Here is a 22977-nt window from a genome sequence, read left to right on the forward strand (position 1 = left end):
TGAAAATGGACAAGAAACTTTTTTCAGCTATTTGCGATAAGCTTCTCTGTGCTGACAAATGCCTACAGAACCAGTATTCTTACTTTTGGAAGCATCCAGGATAGGGCTCTGCGAATTCTTCCGGGGCTGTCGCGATGTTCGTCATAAGCTGAGACAATTGCGAATGAAAATGATTACCTAGTCAAAACGCATATCGTAATGAAAGCTCTCAGCACACTTGAGGCATCTTGCTGGCGCCCCTGCCCATCAATTAGCCTCACTGCCAGAAGATCAACTTCTTGCATTATTTTGTCACAAAGTCTTGTCCTATCGTACATGATACAGACAGGATATACAGCTTAAGCGAGAGTTAGACTTACGGTTCCAGGCTTTTAATCAAAACCCGGCTCTCGCCTTTAGCGCTAAAGCAGCTTTCTCTTCTCGTGTTGTCTAAGGTGTACAGCGAGCATACCTATCTATACATTGAGGCTTCAACGACCGTGAATGGGCGTAAAAGATTGGAGATCTTCTGTGAAAATGGCACCAGCACGAAGATTTGGCTATTTCACCAGACGAGATCGACAGCTGTGGAACTTCCTGCTCTGCTTAGCGCACTCTGAGTAATTCACCAATCCACCGTCAAGAAGCCAAGAAATAGAGCATGTTTACAGACCAAGGCAGCGCTACAGTATTTCGTAATCGCATTAAGCCGTGGACCTCATGAACAACTAGTGTTGGAAATGAGAGAGCTGCTCCAACACCTCTTCGTCGTAGGACATATGCTTCAGTGGCTTCCAAGACACTGCGGCCTATTAGGAAATAAACATGTCGACGCAGCTGCTCTATCTGCTGACCAAGACGGGGTCGAAGAATCGATTGAATTTTCAAGAAATCATGCTGCCGAGAAAATAAGAGAGATTGTTAATGAAGATGTTAAATTCCTATGGAATACAGCAAATTTACCGCTCACGCGACTGCATGGGTGGGACCCGTCTCGTCGACTCGGCCTCCGTCCAAACTTCCTCGACTTGAGACAACAGTGCTTTGCCGACTGTGGCTTGGGGCAGCTTTTACCAACTTTTTTGCCTCCCGAATCGGTATGCAATAGAGTGCTGCCTGCAATCATTGCTGTCGCGATGAAACGATGGAGCACGCTCTTTGTGACCACACTCGCTACAACACGCACACGCTGCCGTTAGCTGCTGCGTTAGCCCACCTCGAAGGCAGACTCTTATCAGAACACTCAGTGCTCAAATGCCGATATGACGTGTTTTCGCACAGACGATCAGTCAAGGCCTTATTGAATTTTTTGCTGCGCAGTGGCCTACTGCATAGGCACAGCACCCCCCCCCCCTTGTTATTTTTTTCCTGTCTATTTTCTCTTCGCTTTCCTTGCCATCGTTTTTTCCATACCCTCTCCGTTTAGTGCAGGGTCAAACCGAATTCTACAATTCGGGTTATCTCCCCGCCTTTCTCTCAATTCGTTCTCTTTCTCTTCTCCCACCTTCTTCTTCATTGCATTCCCGGGTTCAGTTCCCCGTGGCATGTAGACAAAGGTGTTTGAGCTCCTCTAACGTCACCGGCTATTTCTTTGGCTTACCGTTGCCTTCTTTTTTGTGTGTGTGGACCAATAGGGAGTACTGGAATTCACTCAGTTTTTGTGGCACATAAGCATTTATCGTAGACCGTAACTAGATGACACATGGTGACGACATTAGACACCGACAAGCCGAAACCCTAAAGTGCTCCGAACTTAAAAGATACCATCTAAATTACCTCGCGGAAGTGTTCATAACGTCGCCACGGCCCGCACACGGCAAAACAGCCACGACCTCTCCCGCACTCCTGACTTGCCCAGCGAGCACAGCACCAGCGCACATATGATAGCTCCACTTCTGCCACTAAGAACTTTCTTGTGGAAGCCTTCGATGCTACCAGTTCTCTCACCCGACGCATTCCTGAGGCCAGCTGCTCACCCGGAGTTGAGATCCGTGCGTGGGCATTCTCTCTTCACAAAAACCAAACAGAAAAAAAGGAACAAGTGAATAAAAGTTCAAACGAACTCTAGTGTCGTAGTAAATCTCGTACTTGAAGAATTATTCAAGATAGCTAATCAACAACGCAAGGCTAATTATTTTTTCATGTTGCTAGGTTAGCCGCGTGTATTATATGGCCAGTGCGGAAGAAGGTGAACTAGAAATGAGACTGAGCATGGGGGCTACGTATTGTGACGTCCCCGCAAACACGGACTGAACCCCGCTCCTTTCGATATGTGTGCGCTCGTTTCTCAAACCCACACATAAAGGGCATTCCGGAGTTAAGTACCAGAAGGATTATGTCTACTATTCTTACGGGCTCCCCCACGCAAAGTCGTGGTCCAGGCGGCGCCTTGTCGTCTACAGACGATGTGACAGAGTACAATAATCGGCGCGCACTCTTCAGATCTGTGGCATGGGGGAGCAGCAGAACACCCTTTTGTTGGTTCGGGAAAAGCAACCTTTGCGGCAAGTGCCTGTGCCGGGTCCGGTATGCCTTTCCGTCAGCCTCCGTGGCGCCAGGGCTCTTACTGCGTTCTGCGCGGATGGCCGCCCGCGGCGGTGGACAACGGGGAAACGGCGGCTACGGAGAATTTCGCGAGAGACGCCGAGCTGCAGGGAAACGTTGAAACTTGGTCTGGACATCGGCTCGCCAAGTACCGAAAACATCGGGACCATTGTTCGCCCGTAATTAAAGTGTCATCGGACGGCTCGCCCCTCACTCTCCCTGAGGCTCGAGTTTGTACCTCGTTACTTGCTCGGCTTTGTTTGAGAGAGGGTTTTCTACTGGTGTAGGCCGCGGGACGGCCGCCGAAGAGGATACACTCGGACGGAAAAGAAAAGATATGCCGCGTGGAGTGGCGGACTGGTTTTGGTGCCCCGGTAGGGCGGAGTCGGGTCCTACAAAAAGGGGACTACGAGACGAGCTTAGGAGTCCGAGAGATACGATGTGAAGAGTCCGGGATACGATGTGAGAGTCCGAGAGATACGATGTGAAGAGTCCGGGATACGATGTGAGGGTCCGAGAGATACGATGTGAAGAGTCCGGGATACGATGTGAGGGTCGGAGGGATACGATGTGAAGAGTTGAAGGGAGTCAGAGGGATGATGCGATGAGCTCGAAATGGTAGAGAAGCTAAGATGGAAACCACTAAGAGGGACGACGTAGGCGACGATGACGAAGACGATGAAGGCGGCGACGGAAAGAACCAACCTTCGGCCCCGATTTGAACAACCAGCTCCGAGGCCCCCGTCAACATGGACCTTTCGTGAGACGGACTTTATGCACCTTATTTAGATTAGCTTTGCGGGAAGGGAGGTGGCGAATTGAGACATTGCGCGGTTTTGTTAATTTATGACTTTATCATTTGTATCGTCGTGTGTTTACTTTGTATTGAGGCACCTTTGTATTGGCACCGTTATTTCCCTTATGTATCCGGCGTCGCATGTCGCAAATTTCCAAATTATGTGTTATAATTTATTGTAGTGGTTGATGTACGCGGTATACGATGTTTTAAGTTAGTATTAAATTTAATGAATCAGTAAACAGAAACAAGTCGTAGCGTCTCTTACTTCCCGGCCCCAGCACGAATCCCTGTTTGTGAGAAATGATTGAGACACGTAGCCACGAAGGAACCGCATAGAAAAAGGGTTGAGTGCTCTTCCCTCTCTTTGGCGATCGGTGGCGTAGCGGGGGACGTCTCAGTATAAACAGGGGCCATTGTGCACGCATTTTGAAGACACGCGCAACCGAGAGCACTGAATGGTAGGTAAAAGAGCAGCTACACAATTACCAGAATACAAAACTAAAAGCAAACAAATGTGCAACAGTGATAAGAAAACTTTGATAACCTTTGATAACTTTAGTTGGATCGGAGAAAAATATGGACTGAGAACTTGGACGTGAAAGTCATCAAATTGCCTGAACTAGCACGAAACGAAATTACCACCGAAAAAAGCTCTAAGAATAGTTTGCTTGTGAAACTTAGGCTAATATATTCTTTTTAGAAGCAACAATAACATGATATATTACGAAGGGTTAACCCCAAGACATGTACATATGCACTATTGAAACACTGGATGTTATTGAGAACTTTATATAAGTAGCGCCCACAGAGTTATCATTACCATCTAATATTTTCAATAAATTTGACAGAACAAAAGTCATCAGGCCCGTAAACATCCTCTCAAGGGCCAGAAAAAATCTAATAATAGAGATGCACACAACAAAAATGTCGAGGTTCAGCTTAAGATCTTATGTGCGTACATATGCAAAGCTTGTGTGTTAGTAAGTTAGCTCTTAAAGTTACGAGGACCCTTTTCAACTGCCCGAATCCCTTTAAAGACAATGAAGTGATATCACTGCTCAAGAACCTACAATCGACCATGGCAGCTGAACAATTTATTGAGAAGGCTGCGTTCTGGATTCATTTCGAGTACGTAAACTGGAACGTTTCGTTTCGTAGTTGCGTTCGGGGTTCGCTTTAGTGAGAACACCTCTCTTAAGTGTATGCAGGGAGATAAACGCTAGGAAAGCCGATGGGTGCGAATCCTCGCCTATGAACCTTTTATGAGCAATTGACATCCCACGCTCACGTGCGCGGCATGAGCGCAAGCTCCCGACGATCGCCTACTCGCCGTCAGAAAGGATTAGTTTGACTGGGAGTGGCACACTCTAATGTGGGCTGACATTCTGCGTATCGAAATTGGCCTCTCCTCTACAGGTTGATTGAATGATTTGCGGGGTCTAACGTCCTAAAATTGCCATATGACCCCTACAGGTTGCCTCCTTTACAGTTATACATATCTTGGAAATAATATCTCACTTCATCAATTTGTAGAAATAATAATAATAATAATAATAATAATAATAATAATAATAATAATAATAATAATAATAATAATAATAATAATAATAATAATAATAATAATAATAATAATAATAATAATAATAATAGCAAATAAGAGCTTTTGTTTGCTCTCGTGAAGGGTAACATAACTAATGACCGCGAAGCCATCTGGATGTCAATCTCTTCTCCCAATCTTCTGAAAAGTGTGAAAGCATGCGCGGTTGCATCATGTACTGACGTATGAGCAACACCTGGTCATTAACACGTCATCACCACGCGCGGACAAGATGCCGTTCAGCACCTTCGAAGCCGAAAGCTCCCTACGAGCTGCAAGAGATTGCAATAACAAAAACTCGCCGAGAACAACATGCAAGCATTACAGACCTGGCGCATCTTTTGTTTACGTATACTCTGTGATTGGAAGGCGCAACATTCACAGCCTCACGAGGAACCGGAAGGCGGAACAGAGGTAGCGGCAGGCGAACTGATGGTGCGCAGAGACTGCGCGAGGGGGCGCCTCTTTTTGATCTCGCTCGGTCTCGCGCAGTGACTCGTGAAAGAACGAGCGCCCTCCTGTGGTGCACCGTTGATTAAACCTGCCTGAGGAGCCGGCAAGTTTGACCTCTGGCCTTTCACTTTTTTCCAGCCTACGAGGCGATGGACGCCGTGTTGTGTTCCGCTTTTTTTTTTTCTGAATGTGGACATGCATGATGATTCTACCAGCTCCTTGACCCGGTGGTTTATGAGCATGCGACTTCATTGTTTTATTATAACGGGGAATTGTTCGCAAGACCAGGTGAAATCTGTCTGGATGCCTCGAAAGAAAAAAAAATAGGGACTTGCACTACTTTGTAAACCAGTATCCGCCCAGCCCACGCCGATCTCTTTATTTGTGTATTAATTAATTATTTAGTTTATTTATTTATTTGTACTTATTTATTTATACTTATACCTACAGCGCTCTCTAGGGGCATTGTTGTAGGGCGGTTTACAAATTCAAAGTACATTTAAATCAGTGGGGACAAGTTGAAGTGCACGGCACTCAAAAAAATAAAAATAAATCAAAAATACCTAAATCACAGCATACATTATCATTGTGTGACCACCTACTGCTTTAAAAGGGAAGAAAACACTGTGAAAGGGGCGGTCACAATGTTTTTTGGAAGACTGTTCCATTCGTGAATAACTTTAGGAAAAAAAGTATTTGCATACGTTGATGTTCGGCACATATATTCCCAGACTTTCAAAGGATGGGCCCGTCGTGATGAGATGAATGTTGGTGGTCTCATGTATTTGTTTTTATCGATCCCAGTTTTGTAATTTATTAGGTTGTAGAAAAGACATAGCCAGATATATTTAAGCCTTGAGGAGAGTAACGGCCAACCAAGTGAACTAACAATTTCGCTAGACCTTCTGGTGAAGTCGTAATCAGCTGTCACAAACCGGGCGCCACGTTGCTTAATGCGCTCCAATGCATCAATATTTAACTTTGTGGCCGGGTCCCAGGCAGTTCAAGCATATTCTAAAATCGGGCGTACATTTGACACGTAAAGAACCTATTTAAAAACAGAGGGGGCGGTTCTGAAATCGCGGCGTGACTGTTCGAAAGAAAGTCGCGCAAGGCTGGGTAGCAGCTGAGTTGCTTGGCACGTTTGAGCTGGCCTTATTAAACACCTGAACAGAACGGTTGTGCGGCGATTGAGCACTTGTTAGTTAATGCTGATAATTATCTAAGATAACCGGCAAACTTTGACCATTACATGCCTGCTGTAGGATTCCACACGGCGCTTATACGGTACATTCAGTACGGTACTGCGGAGCTTGTTAATGGGAACTATACCCGGCGACAACTTTTCTTGGAACTAATGGTAAAGTTACGGAGGTGGAGCTTTTGCACATGTAGCACTACCCAAAATAGGCTGTCTTGGCGCGCGTTTGGTAAGGCCATAGAAAGGGACAAGAGAAGAAGTGTAAATTTGAGGGCTCATTTCTTCGTCTAACAAAAGAAAGGAAAAGAACCAAGCTCTAAAACTTACAATTCATGCTTTTATGCGGATCTAGTTAGTGTGACTTCATCACTGAAGATGCCAAGTTTCTGTAAAACACCACAACAGCGAGACACAATGAAAAACAGGGGATCGGGCATCAACCTGTTTGTGTTCCTGTGTCGTCCCGGCCAACTTAGCTCCTTCAGCAAGCGTGCGGGTGTTTAGTGTTCCACGGACGCCTCGTGCAAAGATCATTTTATCAAGTAGCGATCACAAATACCCGAATGGTGATAAATATAAAAGGATGATAGTTGTGGTGACATATAGATGAACGTTCACTCTACAAGCATAATCACCATCCATCTGACAAGATGGCAAGATAGTCTGCCAAGGTGTCTGGAGGTTCTCACAAGATAAAAAGATCATCGCTCGTGACAAGTACCAGTGTCATTTTGGATTTATTTCCAAAAAGGCCAGAGTGCACGTATTGGTGCACTAAAAGTGGTTCACAACAGTTTAATTATCAACCTAAGGCACTGCATGTGAATCTAGGAAAAAAAAGGCACAGTAAAGAAAGAGCGCTGAACTACACGTCATGGTGAGCCCAAATAAGCTTGCTTATCTTCTGCCCTAATGGTGTTGTGGTCACCAGAATTCCTTCTTGAGATGAAACTATTGTAAGGTATTTGTGCCAGTAATGAATGCCCAAGTGATCAACTGCACGATTTCTCCATTTTCGGAAGCCGCTTCGCCAGCTAAACCTGTTTCCATGTTTTATTTTTATGTTTTCATTACCATAACAGATTATTACAAAACGAGAGGCATCTCACAAAGGATGTGCCACTATTGTCACCTTAAAACGAATAATTGTGGCAAACAATGATTATTCGCATTTGGATGCATTACGGAACAGATGTCGTGTTTCCCCCCACCTTGGCTATCTTCATTCTGTTGCCTGTTCGTGTTACCAGTAATAAAAAAACAGAAGAAAAATTCTGATTCCTAAACATTGGTTTCCGAACAGGTGTGAACACACTGGTAAATTGTTAGAGAAAAGCAATAGACTCATTACTAAGTATAGGGCAATTATGTGGTGTGTATTGATGTAGCTTCTATTTTTCCACCAAGTAACTGGCTTTCCATTGCTGGACAAGCCAATTTCAATTCGTCATTTGTTTTTCTATCTGTTTCAACTTCGCCGAAATTCGACTTGTTCTTTAGCTTTTTTCTAAGGTGGCAGGCCCAAGAAAAAGTATAATAACGTTGGAACAAAACGTTTTCACAATATACTGCACAAACAAACAATGCTGTTTTCAAACACACCATAAAGCAAAGTGGAACACTTCACAAATGTCTTGTAGTTGATTTGTCCTTTTTTCCCAAGTTCGTAGCGTCCCCCCACTTGATAAGGATGTTCTACAGTCAACTCAAGTAGCGGTGCTGAATGACTTCATGTCCAAGTTATTCTTATTGCTATAACAATTATATGAACACCCTCGGATGGATTTCACCGCTGCCGTCGGTGTCGACGTTGGCATCGGCGTTGATGTCATGCACCGTATATGTATACGTATCTACGCTGCGAACAAAAATAAGCCGAGATGAAAGTAAATGACTTGTCCTCTTGCGCATGCCCCAATAGGGTTTTACTCCTTCCGTCCGGAGGGAGTAAAAATTTACTCCCCATCAGAAGGGGGTTTTCGCATGGTGCCAGGGGGTATTTATTCACATCCACCAGGGAAATTTTTCAGGTCAGTTTGGGAGTAAAATTTTACATCAAGCAAGATAAAAGTTACGTTAACAGCCGTACCATGCGCAAGCGTAACTTTTTTTGCATTACCGTCGAAGCTCTCAATAATGATTACACTACACAAGCATGCAGGCAACGCTCACGGAATGTTAACAACACTCGCACTCACCAAAGCTTGTCACCCGCGCTGAACACCTACCATTCAGTCACCGCGTATATATAGGCACCATATTCCGACCTCCCAAGTAGCTCTTAAGGGACTCAATTTTGCTATAACTAAGCAATAAACACCCACGGCGTAAGTATGAAGTTGCGGTGACCTAATATACGCACTTCAATACACATGCCTTTTATTCTAAACCTGCCTATTATTGATTAATTCTTGAACTATAGTGAAAGGGTTTTATCAGTTGGCGCTCTGTCGTACGGGCTGAATTTGCATTAGCAGTACTGTTTGCGAATCCGTAAAATGCACTGAATCACAAAGAAAGCCCGAGCAGACTTGAAGAAACACATCAATGAGGCACATTCAGGCGCTCTAACGATTAACCGAGGTAGACCACCACTACTGCGTTCGACGACTAGGCCTCACTCACGAGTACGGCACGGTGATGCGATGAATGACAGCTGGCGATCACAAAATGCTTGCTGATGTGCAGTTTCGGTCTCGCTATTTTTCCCGTGCACAGAAATAGGTGTCCGCTATCCATGCAGTCTAAGCTACGGAGCAATAGACTTAGATGAACGAGACGGTTCGCAGTCGCAGTTCCTGTTACTCGCCTGCATTGCAGGGGAATGCATGCCGTACGTTGTTTCAGTGTGTCACCGCCTCCTTTGGCGCTCGCCTTCAACTTAGTCATTTGACAGCTGCGGTCGCAAGGCGCAGAAGACTGTTATTCATCCTAGCAGCCTTTACTTTTTATTAAAACATATTCTTTGCCTCGCCTGTATACAGTAGGTGCTAGCTCGTGGAGCTCACCATGGCAGCAGGCGCGCAGTGCGAGCTCGCTACGATGGCGGCTTGATAGCGACGGCATAGCGAGGCCTTCTTACCGCTTAGATGTTGCAGCCGGTGAAATACCGGTGACACTGCGAGAGCTCACCATTGGCGGAGACGGGGCGAGTGCGCCGGCGCAACTCTCACACCGGTTGCCGGCCAGCCTGCCGTGGTCAAGCCAAGCCTACTTCGTACCGCGTCGAAGTTCTACGGTGAAACTCCAGGAGAAATCGCTGACAGTCGTAACAGCTTACTTGTGCTACCAATTGATTATTCTTCAAAATTTTTTGTAACTCGGCCCTTTGAAGCGCGGCATTCGCGGCGTTTCGTTGAGGAATTGGATTGATGTTCAGCGTGGTTCAACGGTGCGAAATATATTGAAATGTTCACAGTAAACATCAACCGGTCATTTCAATTCTTCGCTGCACTTATAATTTCGTTGTCTCTCGACAGATGCTCACACGATCAGCCTCACAAAGCACTGGTGTTTCAAACCGACGTGTGAACATATGCCCGTACGTACACGCCAACACACACACGCACGCGCGTGACGTCCAAAAATGGTTTTAAGACTACCATAGGGAGTACGTAACCATGTGAGCTCAAGCTCCCTGGGGAGCTTACAAGGCGATGTCGTTCATGAAATTTGTCATTAAGCAGGGGGCGTTTTACGACATGTGCCAATTTCACTCCCTACCAGGGAGTAAATAATATGAGCAGGGGAGTTTTATGGGCCCATGTGCTGGAGAAATTCCCATCTCGGCTAACTTTTGCTTACAGTGTATATTTATAAAAACTCGAGAAAGAAAAAAAAATCAAGAGAAAAAGTACTCCGGCAAGCAGAATCGAACGTGGGACCTCAGTACCGTGAAAGCGAGGGGTCAACCACTGGGCCAACGAGATGTTTTTCTTCTTTATTACTTATTTTTGCACATTATCCAACAATTATACAGTACATAAACAGTACATATAGTGGTAACAAACGGAATGGTTAAAAAGAGACTAGAATTCTTTCATACGAATAAGTGGCTCAAGATGTTCGAGCCACTCTGGAATTGGAACTTTTGTTTTATTCTCTTCAATGAACGCCGTGATCTTTTGACGGAAATATTCACGAATAGGCAGTGTATTTATGTTGGTATGGCGGACTGCCGTGTACTTATTCCAAATACTGTGAAGGCCGAGCAACATAATAGTAGAATAAGGGGCTCAATGGTCTACTTCATTGACTGGTAAAAACCCGATCCAGTAGTCATCAATCGGTAAATCTTTTTTGATAGTTCTCGGCAGAATGTCCCAGAAGAACACCCCTTCCTAACAATCCAGAAATACATATCCGATGGTTTCAGGTTTACGACAAAGAAAAAAGCGCGTTTCCATGGCACAAACAGTCCTCTTTCTTGCATCCACGTTTTAACTTCTAGAGTACCTGTATGAAGCTTAAAAAATGATTTTGACCTAGATGGGATAGCCATTTTTTTTACTCGGGTCAGTACGTTTTGGCCACGTCCAGCAAGATACAAACTCCTGTAAAATGGTAACGGTAAAACAATGTCGACAAGGTCTCTATACAACCTTTTTTCATTTTACCCCAGCTGATTATTCGCTGGAGAACCCGTGCCAATAAAAAATTGCATGCACCAACTACTTATCTTAGATAACCATAAAGCGCCTCATGCACATAGTTCATAGTGACAACGAGTGAAGAAAGATAAAACTGTTCCAAGCCTCAGCTGAATAACTGAACGCAGAAACGGGTCGCTTGTATCTCGCAGAAACATAAAATGAATAACGATCTGTCTTAAAAACAATTGTGACCGACTGAGGTCACTGAACCGAACACGACGAAAAAGATTAGTGTGGCTAGACCATTCCCACAGTGATTCCCATATAAATACTGCAAACACACGGTGCAGCTTCTGCACGTTTATACGCGAGCAATGTAAAACCTGTAATGTGTACCAAAGTTTAAAGACAAAGAAAAGAATACTTATGGTGGCCCACGTGAAAATCGAAAAGTCCCATCCTCTAACAGTATCCACTTTTTCACGCATTTCAATGGCTTGCTGTCGCCAGTACGGCTCACTGTCACGATAAAATTTTAGTGGTACACCCAAATATTTCGCAGGATGATTCACCCTTGGCATGTTGGCAAACACGTCTGGAGTGGAAGGCCAATCCTAATGCCAATATCCCAAGCACTTTTCCCAGTTTACCGAAGTCCCACTGACCGTACAAAACTCTTTCGCAATATGGACTACTTCGTTAACACTGTTGCGATCTGAACAGAAAACTACCACATCATCAGCATATGCAAGCAATCGAACTTCATTCAATCGAACTTCAAGCAATCGAACTTCAGAGACCATGACGAGACAGTTTTAGATTACCCCAATGTAGCCTTTGATCGCTTTTCTGGTGATGATGTAAACTATCTGTGGAATACCTTCCCATCAATTTGTAGCTATTTCCTCGCCAATTTTATTCCAAACAAAGCTAAAAAGCAACGTCCCAAAAATCTATGGATAACTAGAGAAATTATTCAAATTGCACGGATAGTAAAGCGTATGAGAAAGCATAACTCAAAAGGATTGCCAATTCAGAAATTAAAAAGAACGCTTTCAGAAAGAATACGACCCAGCAAACATGTATTTTATTCCGTTATATTACCCCAATTCTTTAGGAGTGATCCAGCCAAGTTTTGGCGCCACATAACAGTTAATCAACAAAAAACTGCAGATTGCATTTTGCTTGGGGATCAAATAATTGAAGATGAGAAACAAATGGCCACAGAATTTAACCGTTACTTTCACTCTGTTTTTCCAATCTATGCTCATTTAATAGTGCCATTTGGCAGTAATTCAGTGGAAATCAATACTGACATCATAAAGTTTGAAGGTGTCTTTTCCATGCTTCTGAAAATCAAAACAAAATCTTCTTGTGGTCCGTACAACCTGCCAAATACTCTTTTACGTCGTTACGCTGAATCGCTTTCCCGCTTCCTTGTAGTAATATTTCGTTTATACTCATCTTAAGGCATTGTTCTCTTAGACTGCCGCATTACTCGAATAATTCCGGTACTTAAAAAAGGAAATAACAGTATTTTTTCTAACTACAGACAGATATCACTCACTAGCACTCGTAAACTTCTAGAGCGCATAATTTTTAACTATATGATTAATTTTCTAAACGAGCGCAACGTATTATTACTATTCCAGCACGGTTTCCGTAAAGATCTATCCACTACAACCGAATTAGTTTCCGGTATACATTCTCTCTCGTCTGTCCTAGATAAATCCGGTCACACTGAGGTCATCTTCCTTAAATTCAGCAAAGCTTTTGATAAAATACCCCACTGCAAATTAGTTCACAGGCTTAACTTGCTTGGTTTTCCCTCGACCATTGTTTATTTATTTTATTTATTTACTTATTTTGGGTAATTAAATGGGTAACATCGTATCTGTCTTCTCGCACTCAGTTTGTTGATATAAACGGTAGCTACTCCAATTTTCTTCCCGTTAACTCTGGAGTTCCCCAGGGTGGCGTCCTAGGACCACTAATATTTTTAATCTATATCAATATTATTAAAACCTGTGCTAAATATGGTGTTGAAATGCAGCTGTTTGCCGATAATTGCCTTCTGTTTAGTTCAGTGAAATCCACAGATGACCAAGTGTTATTGAACCAAAGTGTTGATGCAGTTAATACCTGGTGTGAGTGCTGAGATGTGCACATAAACTCAGAGAAAACCGTATCTATGCGCATTTCTAACAAAAAACAAACCCCTAAATTACTCGTACAATATTAAAGGAACTTCATTTTTACTTACACAAAGTTATAAATATCTTGGCGTCACAATCGCCAACGAATTACCTTGGTCCTGCCACATTGAAAATATTTGCTCATCTGCCCGTAGAAAATAAGGTTACTAAGGCACACCCTCAAAAGGTCTCCCTCTAAAACTAAACTCCTCGCTCTGAACACAATAGTCTAGCCTTGTTTAAAGTACGCGTCTGAAGTCTCGGATCCGCACAGTAAAAAAGATATTAACCTTGAGAAAGTCCAAAGATGAGCTGTGCGGTTTACTTACGATCACTCCCGCCAGTTTGACTCCCCGACAGAACTAATAATTAATAACAAAATTCCAACTTTTTGAATCCTGAAGGAAACTAGCTAGACTTAAATTTTTTTTCACCTATCTAAGAAAAACACCATAGACCTTTCACATGTCTTCACTCCATTATCTTGCCGTCCTACTAGAGGATACTATTCTTACAAATCCACACCTGCCTTTGCGCGCACTAACAACCTCAAGTACTCTTTTTTCCCTCGCACAATAACAGACTGGAAAGAACTGCCACATCATGCTTTTGAGTCTGCAAATGTACTAAAATCTTAAGAAAATTACTTTGAATGGCGAGTTATGTAACCCGCGATTATATTGTACATCTGCCTGATTTATTTTTTTAGTCGTTGTTGTTTTATTTGTATTTCTTCTTTCTCAACACCTATATTATTCGGTCATTACATTATCATTGTACCATCTCCCACTCCTGCTTGGCCCATTTTTATGGCCTACAGTATTTTATAAATAAATAAAAAATTCTGGTCCAGGTGACTTTCCTGGGTTTAGCCGTTCAATTGCTCTTTCAACTTCCAAGATTGAAATAGGCAGTTCCATTCCTGCAAAAAGACTTTCGGGCCCTTTTGAAATTGTAAGTAAAAATTTCTTCCTGAACATTCCCATGTCAACCTCCGATCGCTTAAACAGATCTCGACAGTAATTAGAAAAAAACGTTTCCTATTCCCTTATTATCTGTGTAAACGACCGCATTGTGAGGTATTTTCTGTATGGTATTTCTGTGGGCATATCTCTTCCCTTCACCCAGTGACCATTTTGCTGGTGCTTCACCAAACAACAACTTTTCAGCACGAGCTTGAATTATAGCCTCCCAATAACACTCAGTGTCAAAAACTTTCAGCTTATGCCTAGCCTTGCGAATATCGTCCGTGAATGTTCCTGGTGATTTTGCTTCTTCCTCTAGCGATGAAGTAAAATTGTGTTTTAACGATTCTTACTCCTTTCTCTTCTCTCGTTTAGTTGTACAGACTCTTTTCATTGCCATCATCTTAATATCACTTTTAAAATATTCCCACTGAGTACCGATTGTTATTTCGCTGCTTTGTTAATGTTGCTGACATGTTCTAGTACCTTCTCTTTAAAAATGTCGTCCTCCAGTAGCTGCGAGTTCAGCTTTCAAAGGTCCCAGGAAAACTTACTTTGTCTGGCGCCGCCACCACGTATATTAAAGCCGATTAGGCAGTGATACGTCAAAAAGACTGTATAGACTACGTATTTGTAACACATTGGTATTATACTCGCTGTTACATAAGTTCTGTCCAAACGAGCGTGACTGGAGTCCTGAGAGTGCGTCAAATGAATGCTTTGCCCTGTATCCAGACATTCCGCCACATCTTCAAGGCTATATCAGTCTATAATATTGCTAAGGGCTGCCATACTGGGATCCCTATATGGTGCACTGCTGGTCTTGTCATGTGCAGAAAGCACACAGTTAAAGTCTCCCATTATTACAACCTGCCGGTGGGTATCGCAATATCCATCTAGGGATTGGAAGAAATAACATCTTTTGGATTGCACATTAGGTGCATACAAAGTAATTACGCGCCATTCGGAAGAAAAGTGCCTGAAATCACATACTACTAACCACCCCGATAAACTAGATGTAACAGATTCAACGACCAGCTCCTGTATCTGGCGGACAAATAAAGCACATCCTGCTGAGGAACCAATGGGATGACTTATACAAACACTGAACCGTGAACTAAAAGTCCGCACCATGGTCCCAGTCTCATGTTCATCTTAAGCTATGGTTTCCTGTATAGCTATAACGTTGAGATCTCGCTCTACAACTAGCCGATACTGTTCATTCTGTTTCTTTCTGCTAGCGAGATCCCACACGTTAGGTGAAGTAAAACGGAAAAAGCTTTCCGTAGCCTTGGTATGCGGTCAACTGAGAATGAGAGCATCATACTCACCTCCACCACTCAGTGCAGCTAAGCCTACAGCCGCACTCCTCGTTTCCCATCCATAGACGCGCCCTTGATGCTACCAAGGTGACGACGCCGTCGGACGCCTGTCCGGCGGGATAGTAGGGCGCGGGCGCAACGCCGATCGACTCGGTGGCAATGCTTTAGATGGCGGCTCATCGACGCCAGCGTCTCCTGCAAAGCCGTTCTCGCCCACGTCTTGCCGTGCCCGTTTGCCTGTTGTGCTGCTGGAAGCTTCCATCACCAATTTATCCATTTGCAAATTCTTTCCGGTCACGTCCTCCATTACCTTACTTGCTCTGATGTCGGCGTCGTTGTCACTAGCGCCGAGGTTTCCGCAATGTCTAAGACCATACGCTCTTTTCCTGGTTCGGAAGTAAGAGAGACCCTAGCCGCGCGTACCTCCGTGCCTTCTGTGCTTGCAGGCCTCGGCGTGCTGCCAGCGGCTTCCTCGGCATCGGCCTCGTCCACCATAAGCTCCGCAGAGACTTCGCTCACCGTTATCCCGGCAGGCGCCGTAACACTGGCGTACGTTCGAGCGCAGACCGTGTCCTCGTGACCGTACCATCGGCAGTGTCCACACCGTGGTACACAACAATCTCGTCGAATATGGCCAGTATTTCCACATCGCAGGCACAGTAGAGCTCTACCCCGGACGATCACAAGGGCTTGTTCACCAGCAACTCGCAATTAATGGGGAATATCCTCGATGGTTATGCCACTTTTAAGCTTCAGAGTAACAGTTCTCGTTGTTGACCCTTTATTCGTGACGCTATTCTCACGCCGAGTGATGTCTGTGACCCTGCCGTAGGACAGAAACGCCATCCTCATGTCTTCATCGGCTGTGTTGTACAGAAGGCAGTGAACTTTGATGCGAAGATCTTTACTTCCCGGGTCAACGACGACACAACGTCAACCTTTACCTTTAACGTAACTGCTTGCAAGAAGTCTTCTGGTCCCTTCGTCGCTTCTGAAGTTTACTGCCCAAACGTGGTTCTTCTGGTAGGCACCCAAGGCGACCACTTTAGGGAGCAGACGCAGGTCTTTCACTTTAGAGAGCAGACGAGTCTTTCACTTGAAAAGGCCTTGCTTGTACGTCACCGTGCCAGAAAACCGTGTTTAAACAGAGCGTCCACTGGGCAGATTAGGCTGAATCAAACGATACTTGTCATTTTTCATTGAAGCGTTCCTGTTACCGCGGCCCGACTCGACCGCTTCAACCACTCCGATGGAGCACGACATGTTGCGTCTTAAGGCGTTTGTGTCCAGAAACCGAGTCCTGGGCTACCAAGATGTACCCTCTTCAACGTTCAGACGGCGAGCTGTTTACACGTATCACTTACCGCTGCTGGCGGGCATTTTGGGGAGGGAAGGGACGGGACTATCGTTGATTGATAGATATGTGGGGTTCAACATCCCAAAACCACCACATGATTATGACAGACGCCATTGTGGAGGGCTCCGAAAATTTTGACCACCTGGGGTTCTTTAACGTACAGCCAAATCTGGGCACGTGGGCCTACAACGTTTCCACCTTGGTCGTAAATGCAGCCGCCGCGGCCGGGATTCGATCCCACGACCTGCAGGTCAGCAGCCGAGTACCTTAGCCACTAGATCACCGCGGTGGGGCGGGAGAACTATCGTGTTTTCAGAATTATCAGAAAGATGGCGCAATCAGCGCGCGGCAGCTCTAATCTCTCGCGCGTACTTTGGCCCGCAGAGAGGAGGTGAGTTGTTGATGTCTCACGCGCGCTTATCTCCCGGTGGGGAGGATCATGCGCCTTGGCTGGCAGTAGGCTTGGAACGATTTTGCTGAAGTTATAGGGCACACAAAGGTCACTGCAATCGTTGCACAGCCTCCATTTGCGAAAGGGCGCGCTTTCCAGACACAGCAAAGTGAACAATGGGGTGCTTGTTCGCGTTCATCTGTACCTGTGAGTACGTTTCCTACGTCATTTGTGCTTCGAAACGCGGGGCACGTTTCTATCTGCTTGCCATTGTGCGCGTGGCCTTTCAATTTGTTTCTATCGCGTTCATTACTTCGCCTTTGCGACAAGACTGTGATTTGTTTGTTGTAGTGACGTCTATTCTTTGTTATAGTAATGCAATCGAAACTAAATTGTTATTAACATGGCTAAGAAAATTATAAAAAGGCGTTATTTGGCCACGCAGTACTTAGTCAACGTACAGAGCTTATGATATGTGCCTCACTGTAGAGTAAAAAAAGTGGTTCCAGATCCGCATGTTACACCGCACATGTCGTCAAAAGACGATAGTCTTCCGTCTGGAGAGAGTGAACAAAACGTTTATTTAATGCTCTGCGCAAGAAAATCGGTGAATGGCATTCTCGAGGAGCTGCGTTAGAGTTTCTCGAGAGTATGAATAAATACAACACAAGCTTACTTAGTAACGAGACATTTGTGGAGTTGTTACGGAGCGGAAAGAGATGTGCGAACACGTGCAGTGAAGTGAACGCAGGCGTTTCGAAACCCTCGGATGATGTCTGTTTTGTAAAGCATGCCCCTCGTGGACACTACTTCTATACAACGCAAATCCCGCACCGCGCCAGCTCTTTTCTGTCATGCTGGCGTGAGGAACGCCACCTGGTGGGTGATGAAGACGTGGCGCTGGCTTAATTGAAACGAGCGTGTAGAACGGGGCGTGCGTACGGGCAATTAAAGAGGGCGTGTAAAGCCCCGGGGTCTTTCGCGCAAACATCGATCACGTGGCCAATGGAGGCAGACGAACACTCCTCTATTGGTCACGTGAAAGAAAAGATCCCGGCACACGCATTCCTCGCCTGCCATCAACCACCGGATGCGGTTGTTTCATCGTCTGTTCGGCCATTTTATTTGTTTTTTTGACGGCTATACACAGCCGAGTCGGCACGCTGCGTGTGCAGTCCAGACTTTGTTTCAAAAGAGAAAAGGAAGATGAGTTGACAACATAGCACAACATGATTTGAAGTTGCAGGACCCACGCATCATCACCGCGTCCCAAAGGGCACTTTGTTTAGAGCAGGCACTCGCGGTTTCGGGATGACAGGCAATCACACATTCATTGGTGTCCACATATTTATAAAAAAATAAAAAAAGGCAGATCTCACGTACCTGGGAATTGACGTTATGCGGAGCATGCGGAGGGAAGGTGACCGTATTGGAACTTTTTTATTAAGCGATACGTCATGAATTGATGCTAACTGTATGTACAAGTGTTGCACACGCAGACGTATGTTGAAAAGTTGCAGATGTCTATATAACCAGTTATTCGCACTTGCGCAACAATGCCAACTGAAGCATGCGTATTAGCAACAGAAGAATCTTATATAAAGCGCTGATGCTCCCGAGGATGGTGGCCCTGAACACTGCTACATAAATCAACTTAGTGCATGGCAACTAGCCACAATTGGCGTTAACCTTATGTGACGGCTATATCGAAGGAGTGCATAGGTAATATTTATAAAATTGGGTAGGCGGCACTGCAACCACTATTGGCGTTTCCCCAAGATTAACGTCTATTTGAAGGGTAGTTTCGAGACCTGGTGTAGCTCTGTGGCAAAATGCTTCATTGCGATGCAGAATGCTTGAGTTCAATTTCTAGCTTTGAACCTGACATTAATTTATTACATTCGTCGTGCAGTCACTACCGATGTCGGTTATTTTTTAATGCTCGCACGTTAAAATTGCCCAGGTGAGTTCTCGTCGTTACTGAGTAGATACTAAGCATCAATCACCTGTGGCACGCACCCGCATACCAGCGGCACATACCCGCCCGTGGGTATTTGCTACTGTCTGGCGGGAACTGTTTGACGACGTATGCGACGGGATTGTGACATTATTCATGGCTTTACCAGTGCGCCATATTCTTCAAACCATCTTACCCTCCCTTGCTAATGCTGGTTCACGCAAAATTAAGGGGGTGACCACGAAAGCACCGTAACGTAAGCGACTAGACAGACAGACAGACAGATAGATAGATAGATAGATAGATAGATAGATAGATAGATAGATAGATAGATACGCTCAAAGTCAACGAAGTTCACCAAGAAAGGTTTCGCAGATAAAGAAATATAACAGAAAAAATCTTACAGGATCTTTTACGCATTCACGCAACACGAATCGAGTTGGAAAGCCTTCTTCATTTAACAGCGGAGCTTTTGAATCTCGCCGTTGATTCGTGAGGTGTGATTGGGTGATGATAGTCATCATGAACAAGCACGCGCTCAGTTCGTCCTAATCTTCGCTGTTTTCGCCTTCCGCTTCGCTCCCACAGCAGGTATGCCGATTTCTCCGTCGTGGGTAAAAATAACCTGATGGACGAGAGAAGAAATACAGAGAGAGGAAGTGAGAAAAAAGAGAAGGCAAAAGAGAAAAACGAGGGAAAAAAAAAGAAAAATGTAAGCAATAGAAACCACAAAAATACCCGTTGAAAAACAGATTTTTGGTGAGGTTGCGTTCACTATAAATGAACAGAATCGCATTTTTTTCGTCAGAAAAATCCATGAACACACAAGTACATAAAAAGACATCTGACGCAAAAATATTTACAGATGTACATATATATTTCAATTAGAAATGTTTTTTCATTTTTGCGCGTAGCTGACTACGCATTTGAATTAGATAAAAAGAACATTATTACAGAGTAATATATCAGTGCTACATGTGAAAAGGAAAACGTTTACATTGTTCGTAGCCGCGTACCTATGATGCAAACACTAAAGCATCGTGGAATAGAAGCAAGCTAGCAGAACTTGCCATGCCTTGTGAAATATTGTATATCAAGCAGGTGGAAAACTACTGAAGTTTGAGGAGGAGGGTAAGAAGAAGGAAAACAATACAACATACAACATAAACGATGCATAGAAATGGATAGAAAGGCAAAAAAGAGAAGACAGACAGAAAGAGAAAAAACATTGAAAGAGAGAAATACAAAAAAGAGTAATCAGGCCAGGAAAACAGAGAATAAAAGAAAGAAACGAATAAATGAAGTTAGATTGATCCTGTTCTTGAAAAATGCTTATTCGGATCAGGGAAGTTTCGATTGAAAATGTCTAAATGAATAAAAACAGTTTATTCAAACCACTTTTTCATTTATTAGATATATATTTATTATGTTATCCGTTATACGTTATTATTACTTTCGTGGACAAACTCCCAGGTTTGGTGTGAGGCATACATAAAGGGCATCATCATCATCAAATATAAACAAACTCTCAACACTTGTAATCTTGTGCTATAACTAGTAAATTATACGTTACGGAACGCATGGATACCTCCAGAATGAAAACTTGCCAAAATTGTATTGATGCTAAAAATGAAAAAAGAAGAATGCATGTTGGATAACATAAGTTCTATTGCACTGACATCAAACTTAGTGAAATTGTTTGAGAGAATCATCAATATACGAACTAATGAACTTATAACTATGAGGTCAATTCTAAGGCCCAGCCAAATTGGGTTCAGTGCTAGTTGTTCAGTTTGGAATGCCCACGTTGATTTAGAACGTCGGCTTCAATTAGCTGGGCTACATAAAAAATATGCAGCTTTAGTTAACTTAGACATCACTAAAGCATTTGATACCGTGGAGCACTGTATTTTGATAGATCGATTAGAATACCTTGATTTCCCATCATACATGGTAGCGTGGTTTCACAATTTTCTTGCAGACAGAAAATTTTATTGTTTTAAAGATGGGTTCTCACCATCTACTCATACCCAAACGAGGGTAGTACCGCAAGGCTCAGTGCTTTCCCCGGTGCTTTTTAATTTACTAATGAGCACCATTCCACGTAAACAAGATATAACAACTTATGTTTATGCAGACGATATCGCATTTTTGCAATGGCGGGTAACATTCAGACCTTATATGAATGGCTGCAGACTTACCTTAATATATTGGAGAGCTGGCTCGATGGCAACTGCTTTCTATTTAATCCGAGTAATTGTGCACTCCTTGTTTTCCCGCTGGAACACCCTGTGAACATCGCTCTGTCTTACCAAGATGAGGATATACCACAGGCGGAATCGGTTAAATACCTTGGAGTTATATATCACACATCGCTTAACTGGCGACCTCATATCGAATATATCACCAAAAAAGGTGTGCGGGCCATTGGCACATTACGTAGGCTAAGCAACTACCACATAGGTATGAGAAGAGACACATTGGTAATGATATATCGCATGTACGTTCGTCCCATTTTAGAATTTGGTTGTGTACTTTTCTCTGGAGTTCAAGCTTACAAGTTGCGGCCTCGAATTCTTCTCGAAAGAAAAGCTTTGCGCTTATGCCTTGACCTTCCCAAAAGTGTTGCTAACAATATGTTGTATCTCGAATCGAGGGACTCTCCGCTTTCTTGTAGAATTCGCCTTCTGACTGTTCAGACATTCTTAAGAATTTCTGAGTCACTATTACTACATTCAGAAACAGCCTTTATTTCCACCCCGGAATCATTTTTTGGTGCTAGATGACCACGATTTCACACCCCACAGTTTATATTTGTGCAAAATTTGCTGGAGCCTCTAAACGTACGTATATGCGACATCATGCCGAGCCGTGATAATTCAGCCCCGGTGGAAATTCTATTCGAAGACATGTTTCCTAATAATGCCAAATTACTTCCCCATAATATTTTGGATGGATTGCGATGCATCTGTAGCAATAATAACGTTACAACGAACGTTATTATTGCTACAGATGCATCGCAATATGACGAAAAGTAAGGGGTTGGTATTTGGAGCCCGATTTTAAATTAGATTTATTCCCTTCGACTACCCGATTTCATACCCGTTTTTGTGGCTTTGTTTCTGGCAGTAGTGCTCGCCTTACGCAAGTTAGATACAGCAATTTCATCAGCTGTTATACTAACAGATTCCCTATCTCTCTGTGTGGCACTTTCTGTTGGTACTGATGATCACGTAACAAAGGCGTTCCGTGCACTAGTACTTGCGCATTTGAGAAAAGTACGATTAGTTTGGGTGCCTGGACATAAAGGTTTGTTTCTAATGAAATAGCCGACTCCTTAGCTAAGTCGTCAATCAGCGAACCAATTCTACCGCTCTGTCCATCATCCGCTTATGTGACTGCTGCTCGATTCCGCAGACGTACGCTTACGGAAGTCTTTAAAGGTTTAGCCCTTACAAACTCTACATAATATCGCCATTTATTATATCCCTGGCGAAGAGACTTTTGCCGCACTCGAAAACAAGAAGTAGCTATCACAAGGCTGCGTTGCCGGGTACCATATCTAAATTTCTATAAACACAGGTCTGCTCAGGCACCTTCGCCACTGTGCGCATTCTGTGATGAA

At 43.9% G+C, this 22977-nt stretch overlaps 1 long non-coding RNA gene across 1 annotated transcript; it reads right to left on the bottom strand.

Annotated features, from left to right (window-relative positions):
* Positions 1 to 19786: 19786 nt before the first annotated feature.
* Positions 19787 to 21641, bottom strand: LOC142767106 (uncharacterized). Its single transcript, XR_012884756.1, has 2 exons — positions 21554 to 21641; positions 19787 to 19977 (listed from the first exon to the last, which is right to left on the bottom strand). It is a non-coding gene; the product is annotated as an uncharacterized LOC142767106 (long non-coding RNA).
* Positions 21642 to 22977: the final 1336 nt, after the last annotated feature.

The sequence above is a fragment of the Rhipicephalus microplus genome, chromosome 7, assembly GCF_043290135.1.
Source record: "Rhipicephalus microplus isolate Deutch F79 chromosome 7, USDA_Rmic, whole genome shotgun sequence".
Lineage (NCBI taxonomy): Eukaryota > Metazoa > Arthropoda > Arachnida > Ixodida > Ixodidae > Rhipicephalus > Rhipicephalus microplus.